Here is a 13,592-nt window from a genome sequence, read left to right on the forward strand (position 1 = left end):
AAGAGTTTGCCCTCAGCCAAACACAACTTCCTGTTTCTAAGAAAGGGAAGAAAAAAATAGTTGAAAGGGTTTTTGGACACTGGAGATGTCGAGTTTCTGTAAACGCAAATGAATCAGACACATGTGGAATAAATTTCTCCGGAAGTAAGAAAAGATGCTGTGAGTTTCTCTTGCTGGACCAGAAAGTGGAAAAAGCGTAGCTGAGATGAGAGGTGCATCGAGGCTAAAAGGAGAGAGAAAAGCCGTGTGAATGTCGCCTCAAAGAGAGGGACCCGGTGATGACGAAGGTCAGTGCGGGCCTCCGAAGACCACATCCTGAGCTTGCTTATTTACTCCTCACAACTTCTCCACCTCTGAGGTCATAGATTTAAACATCCTGCCCCCCAACCACAATTTACAACCCTTCCCAACCTCTCATTGCTTCCCTTACACTTACTCTAGGGACCCCAGATCCTTGGGGCCCCCCATACACACATCCCCATCTTTATTTCTCTGCCTCTGCCTCTGTTTCTTCTTTCCCTGTGTGCTTAAAGTCCATGTTCCAGCACCTCAAGTTCGATCTTCCAACGTTCCCACCTTCCTTGCCCCACTGACTGTCTGGGGCTCCACAGCAGAGCCCACGAAGACCGTTCCACCCTCTGCCTGAGGCTCGCCATCGTGACTCTGGCAACCGGGCCCCACACCCCCGAGCATGTGGGACCACCGTGAAGTTGGCATCTCCAGTGGAAGCTCTGACCAGCCACCCACACAGGCTTCCCTCGTCGGCTCTGTTGCTGCTTCTCTACAAGATTATCGTCCACTTTCTCCACTCTCCTCACAAGCTCATGATCCTGCTGTGAGTGGAAGACCTCACCACCACCTACGCGGCAGAACCCAACACTGCATCTCCCATGATACGAGGAGAGAGGGGACACGGTCTCGCTGTCGACAGGTCAGGCTACGGACTCGAGTCTAGAGGAACGTCCTGATTCTGCCTTATTTTAGAGTCAAGAGGCATATTCCAGTAACTATCAAGTCCGTCGGAGAGCGGAGATTCAGGACCTTATTAAATGAGTCTCCCAGGTCCTCCAGGGCACAGCACGCCAGGTCCTAGGCCTCCAGGAGTCCCTACCCCATCATCCTTGCCCACCCCTCTGTTCTCTACCGCCCACCCAGAGTAATGCCTTTCCTTGTGCTTGTCCCCTGACATAACTGATCAGTTATTCCACTCTGTCTGGTTTCACTGCTGCAGGGAGCTTGAACTTCAGATGTCAGGGTGGAGGAAGGGGAGGTGGAAAAGCCCTCCTGGGGACAGAACCAAGAACAACAATGACAGCAGCCTTTCCCCCATGCTCGCCCATCTCTGGTGTGTTACGATGCTGAAAGAATGTCTCCCTCTTCTCCATCTTGTGTTATATTACCAAAGATCCCTTCTATTTCTCTAGCCCCCAAATGTGCTAGATCTCAGAACAGGGATGGGATGAAAACAACAAAACAAAACAAAACAAAACCCTGCCCCACAAGAGAATGAAAGCCATCATACAAGAAAGCTCGGTATCTTACCGCCCGTCCTAAGCCTTACCTGTAGCTCTATCTATTCTTTTAAAACCTAACCTCTTTTCCTTTTTCTGTTACATGTTGAGGTATTTCTGCCAGTCAGAATCAATCCCTTCTAGAAACCAGAGCCCCTCCACCTTCTCTAGGTCCTCAGCCCATATATATTCTTCCCTCTGCCTGAAATGACCTTTTTCCCTTTTTCTACTCCCCTGACTTCAACACATTCCTACTTATTCATCAATTCCCACATTCAAGGTCACTTAGTCAGAGAAGCCCTCGGGTTAGATGCAACACCCGCACGGCCTTGTGCACTTTGCTTTTCAAACACTCAGCTGGACCACAGACTCCGTGAGGTCTGGACCACACCCTGTGCTCACTGCATCACTCACGTCTGGCCTAGAGCCTGTCATGCAGCAGACACTTAATACATGAGAAAACAAGTGACCAAGTTGTTTTTCTGTCTTACAAACAATATGTTTACACCTCCCCACGTCCCTCTCTGTTCCTTCCACCCTCCTCACCCCCTAACAAGCCAGCTCTCCCCACCACTGCCCACAGGACTGCTGGCCAAGGCCGTCAGTGACCTTGCTAAGTCTGCAGACATTCCTCTCTCCGGCTGCCTGAGTCCTCACCTCCTTCGTGGTTCCTGTCCCCTGCTCACTCCTAACTTGCGGAGATCCTCAGGGTCCTACTCACTCTTCCTGGGGTGGGGGTCGGGGGGCGGAAATCTCTTACAGTCACGTGGTTACGGTTTTTTCCTACATGCTGATCACTCCCAAATTTAAATCCTGAGACTGTCAGGGGTCCCCAAGACCACCCCATCATTCTGAGATTCGCTAAAACTCCCGAGACTCGGGGCGAGTTGTGCTCATGGCTGAGATTTATTAGAGACGTGCTGAGGATACCGGCCGAATCATAAGGGACAGAGACACAGGCGGGTCCAGAGAGTCCATGTGAGGCTTCCGTGCTCTCCGCCTCCCACGGGGGCTGCACGGAGCTCGCTCTTCCCCAGCAATGAAAATGCAGCCACACGCGTGTGAGGTTTCAGCCCAGGGACGCCCAGGAGAGACTCAGAGCTCAGGGCTGTATCCGGGGGCTGCGCATGTAGACGGCCTCCGCCTGGCACACAGCAACACGCCAGACTCCCGGAAGGAAAGCCGGCGTCCACCATAAACCACAGGGTCTGCGCAGACAGTCTAGGCGCGGAAAACCAGCCTTGTCGGTTCACTGGTGACGGGGACACCCTGAGAGCCGAGGTCCCAGACACCAGCCAAGGGCCAGCCGTGCCATCAGGTGTCTCTAAGGACGGCGGCCTCGGGCCTGCTGTGTTCCCTTCTTTCCACGCAGGCTGGCTCTGTCTCCTGAACCACAGGCCCATATGCTTCCAGCTCCCCGCCAGACTCAGTGGCCTCAAACTCACCCTCTCCCAGCTGTTGTGCCTGTTCCCCTCCCCGCCACCCATCCTATGCACCGGCCTCCACGTAAACCACTTCTCTCTAGTCCGCCAGCTGCTCGGGACCCCCAACCCGGGACGGAACAGACAGCACGTCCCACCCCTCCCATCTGCTTCTCACATTATTCAGAGTTCTCTTTTAAACCTGAACATTGGATCATTTCACTTCTCCACTTAAACCCTTTAATGAGCACATAAATGTAACCCTCTCAGCAAGACCTGCCAGTCCCCAAGCGACCTGCCCCCAGGAGCTCCCAGTCTGATTTCATGTCCCTCCCTGCTCTGGGGACACTGTGTCTTGTCAGTTTCTCTCCAAGCCCTTTCTCAGCCAGGGGCCTCACACGCACCCTCCCTGAGCCTGTGATGCCCTTTCCTCGGCTCACGCCAGGCTCCCTCCACTCATCCTTCACGTTGAAGGTTGGTGGTCGCGTCCTCAGAAGTCCTCCCCTGTCTTCCATAGTCTAAATGAGGCCCTGTTACTCTCTTCCGTAACAGTGACTACGTATGTCTGCGAGGAGCGTTCATTTCATGCCTCCCTCTCCCCACCACTAGACTGCAAGCTCCATGGGGGCGAGGATTCTGTGCTCGCCCTGGATTTCCAGAGCCAACAGGCACAGGGCTGTGTGCATCTCCGCCAGGTGGGCTGCCACGACACAGCACCGGAGACTGGGGGCTTAAGTAACAGGAATCGGATTCTCCCCGTTCTGGAGGCTGCAAGTCCGAGACCAGGGTGCAATCACGGTCAGTTCCTGGTGAGAACCCACCTCCCGGCTGGCCGGCAGTCCCCTTCCTCCGTGTCCACATACGACCTTTCCTCGGTGCATGCTCACGGGGAGAGAACCTCCTTCAAGTTCCTCTGTAATTCCACCGCCTCTAGGACAATTCCTGAGGCCCTCAGCACAGCTTCTGAGCCTGCGGTGACCCGGCCCTCCTCTCGGACCGGTGCCTCTCTCGGCAGCGCCCCTGCAAAACTTCCTCTTCTGCAGGAGCACGTTCAGCGCCCTGGCTGCCCTCACACCCCTGCCTCCTACGGCGTGGCTCTCTCCACTGTGGCAGCACACCTTGCCCGCGGCCCCTTCGCGGCCCGGATCCCTGCACCGGGGCGGTGCAGCCGAGGATGCCCGGTGAGCGGCTGCAGTAAAACTGCCCCAAACTGTGCTCCTAGGAGGTGGGGAGCTGCCGGAGAGGAGAGGAGACACATGCCGGGGGAGGAAAGAGCCGCGCACGTGAGCTGGGGGCAGGAGGCTGAGACCAGCTCGGTGCGCGCGGTCAGCTCGGTGTGCGAAGTCACTCAGTCCCTGGCTGCCCGCCGGTGGAGCAGAGGCGGCCCACCACGCCCCGCTACCACATCCTGAGGGAACCAGCGGGGCCTGCCGCATCTGTGTGCGCGTGTTTCCCAAGTCCCGTGAGCGGTTAACGGGTGAGCGTGGCACACAGTGGACGCTCCGTGCACGGACGTCCTTCTCCCCTCTCCCTGCTGCCCGTTCCCAAGCCAATCCCCTGACCTCCACATCACACGTGTGCCTCCAGCCCTGGCACCTCTCCCACCATATTCTCCTGCTCCCTGGACAGCTGGCGTTGCCCTCGCCATGTTGTACACTATCCCAGCGGATCCATGTAGATGAAGTGGTGCATAATTCCTTTTGTCTGAATAGCCTCAATCTATCAACTGATGGAAATGAAAATTGAGAATAAATTTGCTAGATCTTAGCCTCCACTGTATTCCAAGTTGAAAGCTGACTTGGATGTCACATACATGGCAAAAGGGTGAGCGTGTGTATTCGAAGAGCTGTAGACTGAGAGTTAGATGATCTGGCTTTGAGCTTTGTGTCTGTCATTTATCAGCTAAGTGAACTTGGGCAAGCCACACAGTCCCTCTGAACAACAGTTCCTTCGTGGAGAAAATGTCCTACCAACCTCAGATAATTTGTGTAAGATTTAGATGAAAGAACGCTACATGAGAGTGCTTTGCACATTACCACGTGCTATGGAAGTGTAGGGGATTCCATACCCTAAGTCTTAGGAGAGTGGAGGCATTACCTGCTGGATCAGGATTTTGGTTACAACCAAATCCCTGGGTTGGAGGAGGCTGTAGGCAGAGGAGGAGAAAGAAAAGCATGAACTTACCTAAGCTAGAGAACACCGGAATCGGTAGCATAAGTTCTCTGTGTGATGGCAAGTTGGCGAGAATTGGAGGGAACAAAAGAGCCACGCTGGCCATGTCTGACTCAGGGCTCTGGGGCTTCAAAGCCAGCGCCAGGCTGGGCAGACGTGTAGAGGGTGGACCACCCTCCTCCCCCTCTGAGTGTGGAGACTTGGGAAATAAACACAAGATCTGAGGATCAGAATAGACACTTTATATTTTTACAATAGCAAGAGATTGGAAACTCCCAAATGCCCCTCCATATGGGACTAGTTAAATAAATTATGGAAATTCATTCAATGATACACTATGCAGCCATTTTAAAAGGTGAAAAAAACAAAAGGATGTTGAACACTATGTATAGTATGCTACCAACTGTGGGGCAATGTAAGATTTATTTGCTAACGTATGTTTAAAACATGTCTGCGGGGACAGGAGACACTGTAAACCCTGGTGGGATCTACAAAGGGGACTAAGAAGCTGGGGAACAGGAGTGCGGGAAGATATATATGCCCCTTTTTGCCTTTTGCGTTTTGAACTGCGTGACTGTGAGACCACCCTGTGTGTGCGTGGAAGTGCGTGCGTGTGTGCGTGCCCGTACGTGTTTGTGCGTGTGCGTACCAGTTTTACTGGACTGGATCAATGTCTTGAACCTGAAGCCAATGGACTCTCTCCTTCCTAACACTTAGGTCTCCACCCTAATTTCAGACCCCATGACCCACACATGCAGAAATCAAATCCAGACAGCAACACGCAGGACAAGAGCCACAGAACACATGCTGTCAGTCCCTGGGAAACAGCCAAGGGCTGTGGACAGCAGTGCCTTTCTCCCAGTCTCAACAGTGGGAAGAGAGGGCTTGGACGTTTCTCCAACTGGATGGCCTCTCCCTGCCGTGTCGATATAAAGGGTGGGATGACAAGCATCCTCCCTAACGGTACAAGAAAAGTCAGCGTCAAGTGGAGGAAGAAAAGATGAGCCACACATGTGAAACAGTTGGGGCTGGGGAGGTGGGTGCTAAGAAGGAAGCTGATGGGAGTGGGCAAAGCTAAGTTAAAGGATTCTGAGAAAAATTAAGTGGTGTCAGCGTGTCGTGGGTCACAACTCCTGTGAGGGCCAGGGACCCAAATAATTTTCTATTGCATCCGTTAGTGAGACAGAAGGGTAAAGGGGATACAACTTTTGATCTGGCATAATTAGCGAGGATGCTGACAAGATGGGAGCCTGATTCAGTCTGGTTCTAAGGAAGCCCCTCCCTCCCTGCCCCTCACTGCATTCCTGCTCCCCACACATAGAAATCTCTCTTCCTTCGGTGTTCCAGCGTTCTGTTTCACATTTGGTTTTGTTCAACTGCTGCGTCTGCTTAGCCAATTTCTGCTTAGACGCTAAAGCGCCAAGAAACTACACGAGAAGAGCAGGGCCTGGGCAGGATCAGAACTGCCGGAGATTTTGCCACCAAGCCTCATGCACCAAGACTGCCAGGAGAGCTTTGCAAATGGAATCAGTCTGAATGTAGCTGATGAGAAACATATGAATGAACGAAGCCAGTACAAACAGAAACCGTTGAGTTTCCCACCGCAGTAGCCTGGAGTGGCTTCCCCAAAGTTTCTACTCAGATGCGTTTGCCTTTCTGTCACCAAGAGGACTCACGCTCCATGGAAACGCCTCCAGATCCTGCCGACTAACCCTGACCTCCCAAAGCCCACGTCCCCTCGAGTCCACTCGGCGCTCAGGGTGCAGTTTGCCCGGGAGCTATCTGGTTTCTCTGTTTGGTACACTTTTATAGGGGACAGGTGGGAGGTAGAATTTGGTCACAATATGGTGCCTCCTCTTCGCTGGAATTGGAAAAGGTTACCAAACCTCACCCACTGACTAGGTGTGTCCCCATCACCCCCAAATAAAAGTCCCAAATGTTGTTGGGGAATTTGGGGCATTCTCCTGTAATTTCCTCAAAGAAGCACACCTGATATCAAACCATCAATGGCAGCATTCACTGTAACACGTCTCAGATGAAGTTGTAATAAAGGAACATGATTATTTGCCTAGAGCTAAGAAGAAAAGAGTTAGGTGGTGGGCTTCCCTGGTGGCGCAGTGGTTGAGAGTCCGCCTGCCGATGCAGGGGACGCGGGTTCGTGCCCCGGTCTGGGAAGATCCCACGTGCCGCGGAGCGGCTGGGCCCGCGAGCCATGGCCGCTGGGCCTGCGCGTCCGGAGCCTGTCCTCCGCAACGGGAGGGGCCACGACAGTGAGAGGCCCGCGTAACGCATAAAAAAAAAAAAAAAAAAAAAAAGAGTTAGGTGGTAATAAAACCTGAACAGAGGTTGTCTAGGAACTTCCAAGGAAGAGGGCACCCTGATTCCTACTAATACTTGCACTGGAGCCCAGCCTGCTGTGTCTACAGAGTGGAAAATTACAACACTCCCAAGAGATATTAACTCCAGACAGATGTGGTTCTGGCAGTGTCCGGTTTCCTTTTCCTGATTCCATCTTCACCATGCGGCCTTTTCCATCTTAATTGAGAGCAGTTGGCCAGCTCCAACGGCCCTAACAGATAGCGGCCATTAGCTACCCGGACATTACGCTTTATCAATCAGGCACTGTGTGTTTAGCCGGCGTGATTTTGGGCAAATGCCACATAGGGATTTGGCATCTGCAAAGCTTTGGTTCAGACCTGGGACCGATGGTGATTGATGGTGCTGTGATTCAATATATAGGAATCGTTGAGCCGCCAGTCCAGAAACAATTAAACCACTGGTCAAAGAGTTGTTCTGCTTCTTAGGTTCTCTGACGGATAACTTAGCTACGTGTTACCCTGAGCATAAACATTACGCTGACCTCGATCCAGGAATTTAAACAGTGTCATTTAATGTAAACGCTAGCAAATACCTTCTTGCTGAAGTGGTCTGTTTTCGGGATGGGTTAGGGTTTCTTCTCTCCAAAAGTACTTTGGGGCATTGGATTTTAAACTCACAGTCAGATCTGCATTTCTTCTCTCATTTACATGGCGTGGCCTCCCAAGCATCGATAGCAGCTGCTAAGGTTGAGGGAGCCCCCTGCTGATGGCCTGGGTGTAACGTCACAGCACATGGCAAGGAAAACTGGGTGAAGTCTCAAGATCTCCTGAATCTGAAAACTGTAACCTGTCTCTAGACCCAGAGCAGACTTCTGCTGTGAAAATCCAGGCTCTAGAAATGTCCTTTATTTCCTCAAAGTATCCGCATTTTTTCCAGTTTTACTCTTCCGGGAAGGAGAACAAAGGAGGGCGGTCTGTCTGTCTGTCTCTCTCTGCAACTGCAGTGCCCTGATCCACTCCAGGACAGTTCTGCTCTGTGTGTGTGTCCTGGAGTAAAGGAGTGGGAGCCGCCTGAGTATATACAGAGTCCCAGAATCATGGCACTGAATTTAGGAACATTTACCCTTTGTGGCGTGTCCGGACGAAGAACTCTGATGAGGCCACAGCTTGAAAGAGGAATTCTTCCCGGCAGCTGTGGCCTTGATTCTGGAGGTTAACAGCTTAACACCAGGGTGTGGTGCCCAATTCCAAAGTCTGAAAATTAACGGTGATAAGGGCGGGCCGCCTGCCAAGGCCTGCAGTGTGAATCCCAAGAGAAGCACTTTCTATTTTGGGACCTCTCTCAACCCAGCGCACGCTGTCCTGTGCTTTGATGCATGTCCCATCTCTTCGTCTATAACGTTTCTTCCTCCAACTCTTTTATTCCTAAACTTTCTTGAGTTTTCAACCCACGGACAGTGACGACAACTTACTCCCTATCCCATCTAACTCTCCGGAAAGAATAGTCATGAGGTCATGTGAGTCAACTACCTGACCCAGATGTCAGCAGAAAGAACCAAGGATACAACTTCCCCTGACACAAGCATCAAAGGGAAGGGAGAGGAAATGGCAAACAGAGTATCCGACCTGGATGAAAGGGAACAAAAGAATAAGGTCCTTTTCCTTGAGACGGCTCCCCTGGAAAGACAAAAAGAAAAGTGAAATCTCGCGCCCGCATAATGTAGCCAACACTGCCAATAACTGCATGCAAAAGGAGCCATCTCCGGAAAATCAAGAGATCAAAAGGTCTTCGATGCTCAGAGTTCTTCAGGGACTCCCCATTGCCCAGTAAAGTCTGAAGTCTTTAAGAAGGTATTCAAGTTTCTTTACTTTTTCTGCCACAGTCCCTGCCTGACCCAACACACGTATGCAGAGCTCACTCTCTGGCAGCCACACCGCTTTCACCTCATGTTTTCTTGCTCCTGTTCCTTCCTTCTCCTTCTGTCAGGGGCCTGCCCGTCCTTCAAGGGTTAGCTCAAATGGCCCATCCTCCGTGAAGGCTTCTCCAGCTCTCCCGGACCGAATAAACTCCTCTCTCCCTTAGGTTCCCAAAGGATTCTTGTTTATATCCTGCCTCCAACCCCACCGTCATAATACTTATGTACGGTCCTGATAGTTCAGTCTCCTCTGCGGTTTATAAAGTAAGATCCAGCCACGCATTCATTCCTGCATCTCCCCTCGAATTCTCACCTCCACCAGGTCTCTCCATGCCCCACCATTCCCCACCCTCATTCCTCCGGTAAAGGAACTATCATAGCTTCTTCTGCATAAGAGATTCTCAACACACTTCTTGTTCCATTAAATTACGTTAATAACTAAGAAGATTAGGAGGTTACAGTTCACTCCAAATACAGGAGAAGGGCAGCACCATGACAACGGGCAAGTGAGATATTACTTCAGACCCTAAGTAATAAGAACCCTCATTTGTCAATTCCAAGATGGCTCATCTAGAAGCTGCTCAAGATTTTTAATTTCTCCAGGTTACGGCCCCTGCCTTCTACATGTGACCATAGAGCACTGAGAACCATTTTTGAGCAACTGTGAATCAGGAACCACTCCCCACCCACCTTGCTCAAGACAGTTTACCGCCATCTGCTAGGAAGTTGTCATTAAAAATGACCCAAATATGCTATGAGCAGGGGGCAAGTGCTGACCCCGGAGTTGTGCAATGACCAGCCCTAAGTGGCCTTAAACATGAGAAGTTGAACATATCTGTGGACCTAAAAAATTATTCACAACCTAAAAGTTGAGAGTTATGTTTTATTCGGCGGGAATTTTTAGGACTTCAAGCCCGGGAGGCAACATCTCAAGTAACCCTGAGAAAACTGCTCCAAAGAGGCAAGGTGGGAGCCAGGTTATATATCAACAGAAGTTTTGCAACAAAGGACAGGGAGCCAGAACATCAAAAGATTATTATTTTTTTTAATATTTGGTTGTGCTGTCTTAGTTGCGGCAGGCGGGCTCCTTAGCTGTGGCATGCGAACTCTTAGTTACGGCATGCATGTGGGATCTAGTGTCTGTGAGTGAATCCCTGGTCAGGGACCAAACCCGGGCCCCCCGCATTGGGAGCGCAGAGTCTTAACCACTGCGCCACCAGGGAAGTCCCCAAAAGATTATTTTTAATGAAAGGAAAGCAGATATCCCAAGTTAAGGAATTTAGCGCTTTTCTATGGATGGGAAGATGCAAGAGTCTGGGCTCACCGAAATCATTCCTTTGATGTGCACCTCAGCTGTCTGGGGCCAGTATCCTGTGTTTTCACATCCTGAGTCTCCTCAGGGTGCACCATGGGGAGTGGCTGCAGCCTGATGACTGCTAGATGGCAGGTATTCTTTCCTTCCTGAGTTCCCTCAGGGCTCACCAACGCACATCCATTGCAGTGGTGGCTGCAATCGGTGATGACTGTGACATACTTTCTTTACTGATATGGCAGGAAATACTCCACCTCTCATATGCAATCAGTGTTTGTCCTTCAAGATGGTCGTCACAGTGGTACATTGACTTTGGCCTTCAAATCCAGGTTAACTATTTTAACCTTCAGTTTCCATGCCTCTGAAATGGAGCTAATAAAATCCCTCTTCATCAGGTTGCTTTTAGGATTAAATGAGGTTTTGAATATCAAGTACTTAATGACTCACAACAAATGCTCAGTAAGTGAAAGCTATTCTCATTACAGTAATGCTTCCGTAATACATTTCTAAAAGTTTTCTTTTGGAATCACCTTCAAAGCCCTTTTATAAGCCACATGTAAAAATCATGGGGTTTTTTTTTCTAATTTTTTTTATTCCTTATTTTTGCTAAAATATTACCATATTTGAGTCTCCATTTTATTAATCAGATTTTTCTAAAAATTATATTTAGAGGTTCACAAAAGTCAAATCCACTAGTTAAAGAACAAGTGCTGCAATCGCTGACTATACACTTCAGGTACTTATGGAATTCCAAAGGCATGGTTCAAAACTCAAATGTTGTATAAAAAGCACTTACATCTTACTCAAACATCCCAGACGCATTCTCCACAATATCTAGAAAAAGGCTAGAACTGTTCCCAGTTTAATTCAAATCAAGTATTTACTGAATAAATATATGAAGGTTATTGAGGGATGACAATTGTAAAAATCAGGTCTTCTGAATCCATAGACTAGAATGCCAAGAAACCCAAAACTGTGGAAGCTGAGTTAAGCTGACATTCTAGATGGCTCCAGGGCACTTCAGTGGAGGGATAGTCTCTGAGCTCCCTTCTGGACCTGACAATAACTTTAATTATTACCTCATATTCCAAATTTTCGCTGCTTAGCCAGAGAATGTCCTTGAAAGGTCACTGGATTCACTCACAGACACTGCCAAAGCTCTGATTTTTCAACAGTGGGTTATTATTCATTCAATCAACAAGCACTTCCTGGCTCCTCTTGTAGATACAGCACTTAACACCGTAGGAGTTACAAGGAAGATAATGCACGAACCCTGACCTCATGGGGATTCCACTCTAGAGGAGACTAGAATCTAGAATTCCAATGTGAAAAATGTTAGTTCTAATCAGTTTATAAGACTACAAAGAATCTATCATAAGTAATGTAATGACTCATTGAGTAAAGAGTAGAAACAACACACGCTCTGGAGAGAAAGACACCAGTGGGAGTGGTCATGGAGGTCTCGGAATGAAACTCAGCCTTAGAGGATAGAAATGCTTTCAACAGGCAGCGAGAAGGGGGACTGTTCCAGGGGAGGGGACCATTACAACAATGGCATAGTGATATAAGTGGCCTTGGAAAATGGAAAGCGGACAAGACTCAAACAGAGGCTAAAGTAAGGACATAGTGGTTATAGAATGGGAAAGGTAGTTTGGGACCATATTGTATAGAATCTGAATGGCAGGAATTCATACTTAATCCTGTAGAGTCTAGGACGGGACACTCCCCTGTTGTACGCTGGAGAAAGTTAGGCAGGATATATGGAAATGCTAAGCTTTCAATGGGCCCTTTTGACATGAGTTCCAGAGTCAAAGGGCTTCACAGGCAAATGGGTCTAAGTTTTCTGCCTGGAAAAAAAAAAATGGGGGGATTAGCTGTACATTTCAGTCTTCCGTGTTCACCCTGGCCTCTCTGGCTGTGGGTCACCAGTAACGGGCAGCTGAAGCAGGAAAAGCCAAAGAAACTGAGAGCTGCTGGTGGCTGGAAAGAAATTGCTCCTGGCAGTGAAATCTGCCCCGTCGATGCCTGGGATAAAGCAGTTGGGATTAGGTGGTTTGCTGGGCCCCACGGCACGGTCTGTGGTGCTGTCAGCAGTCTTTCATCAAAACACGACCGTGTAGCGCGCAGTGGTGGCTGGTTTATGTTCTGGATATGAAACGCAGCCTTACGTGTCCGTCTATTTATATGTGCACCCAGGCCTGCTGGATGACTACCATTCCATTCAAGGGAGGTGAAATAAAACCCTCTGGTATATAGCACGCTGAGATACACACCACACATTCCTGGAAGCACAGGCAAGAAAGGGTTTGCCCTGCAACCACAAAAGAGAATACAGTAGGGGAAACCACACAGTGGCCTAACAGACCACAAAGAGAAATCCACTCTCAGAGTGTGGAAAACTGGTCTTGGAGAAAGCAGTAGGTGGGATTTTGAACAAACCACAGGGACTCTGAAAGCAACAGGAAGGGCCCTGGGGGCACCACCTGTCCCATCTGCATCAGCTCCATTGTCCAACTCCAGTCTTGCTGAAATCCTTGCATTGGGAGCCCACGTAGTTTGCGCTGACTTCATGCCACCATGCCTTAGGCATACCCTACAACAGAGACTAAGCCAGAGGAAAGCAGATTGCAGAAGTCAGCATGGTTGGTCGTGTGGGAAATGGCTAAATGGAGTTTGAAGGCTCCCAGAGTTACTACCAGTCGGCAGTGTACCCTGACGAAACCCACTGCTCTTGTGGACTTGCAGTGCCAACTGCCAGCCTCCCACTCCTTTCGGGTTCCCCACCCTTGGGCATTTATAGACAGACCCATATTTCATTTTGTTGGCCTAATGCTTTCCCAGGTTACCAGGACTGAATGCTGCATCTTTGGAACTGGTGCTCATCTCATGGCACTTTTCACGCACCTCGTTTTCTCTGATTATTTACATACACAGCTTTTCCC

The sequence above is a fragment of the Phocoena sinus genome, chromosome 8, assembly GCF_008692025.1.
Source record: "Phocoena sinus isolate mPhoSin1 chromosome 8, mPhoSin1.pri, whole genome shotgun sequence".
Lineage (NCBI taxonomy): Eukaryota > Metazoa > Chordata > Mammalia > Artiodactyla > Phocoenidae > Phocoena > Phocoena sinus.